Consider the following 1194-nt stretch of genomic DNA (forward strand, 5'->3'; position numbering starts at 1 on the left):
TCAGGCAAGAGAGGCCCTTCCAATCGGCCCCCCACCCACTGTCCTGTGCACCAAGGTCTCTTTCCTGCCACTCCTTCCTGAGGTAGAGAAGACCCCAGAGTTCCTACTGCAGCTCCCTAATCTCCCCTTTAACTCTGGGGTGAGGTCCCTAAATCCCTGTACCTGATGGGCAGCCACCCAACACAATGATGCCACAGGATGATCTTGCAGAAAGTGAGTCCAGCTATTCACTGCCACATTATTCCCATGGCGTTTCACAAAAGTGTCCCAGCCACCTTGGTCCTGGATTCAAGTATCTAGGTGATCATTCAGGTTAAGTGGCCATCCAACTTGCGATTTGACTCACCAATACCTGCAGCTCCTTGTCTATGTTTTCCAAGCACAGTGCTTCCCCAAAGGAGAAAAAGGCCATAATGCGACCCCAGCTTACCTCATCCTGGAAGAGTTCGTCCACTACCTGTTCAAAAGTGTGATGTGCTGTCTCCGGGGTGAGGCGGAGCTCTTCTGTCATGTTACGGAATGCCTGCCGGTACCGCTGTTCAAAGTTGTCGCCTGCCTCCCTCAGCGCTTGCTTCACCATGGGACTGCCCCCCCCCCCCATGCCGGGATGGGTTGCCGTTGGTGGCATTGCTGGACCCCTCTTCTGATTCAGCCCTTTCTGGGCCTTGAACGCGGTTCTCTTCCTCGTGGCCAAACTGGCTCCAGCTGTATCCTTTCTGGGAAAGCGTGTGGGACAGAAAGTCGATCACTAGTTCCAGGTTCCTCTGAGACATTTTTAAAATAGAGATGGGCTCAACCAGTCCAATGTCCAAAACACACGCTCATTCACTGAATCTTGTCTCTGCTTAATGATTCTCTTATAAGATGAAAAGCCAAAATAATGTTCCATAGACGTCCCCTCTGGGGCCGCTGCCGACTCTCTGGAGGAGCATGAGATCTGCCGCGGGTCCGCCTAAGCACGTCGAGGAAGGCCGCGCTCAGGGCCCCTCACGCCCTCTGGCCTGAGTCGCCGGATTCCTGCTACGGAGCATGAGAGGGGTCGCTTCCCAACAAAGAGCCTCAGCCTGCAGCTCCACCTGAGAGGATGGCGCGATCTTTGCTGAACGCGGTCCAGGCCCTAACTCCTCCACAGCTCCCGCGTCCTTCTCCTGGCACCCGCTGAAGGATCTGGGTGAGCACCTGTGCTCACACTCT

At 55.0% G+C, this 1194-nt stretch overlaps 1 pseudogene; it reads right to left on the reverse strand.

Annotated features, from left to right (window-relative positions):
• On the reverse strand, positions 1-773 carry LOC143638668 (bcl-2-like protein 1 pseudogene; annotated as a pseudogene).
• Between the last annotated feature and the right edge of the window lie 421 nt (positions 774-1194).

The sequence above is a fragment of the Callospermophilus lateralis genome, chromosome X (assembly GCF_048772815.1).
Source record: "Callospermophilus lateralis isolate mCalLat2 chromosome X, mCalLat2.hap1, whole genome shotgun sequence".
NCBI classification, from domain to species: Eukaryota; Metazoa; Chordata; class Mammalia; order Rodentia; family Sciuridae; genus Callospermophilus; species Callospermophilus lateralis.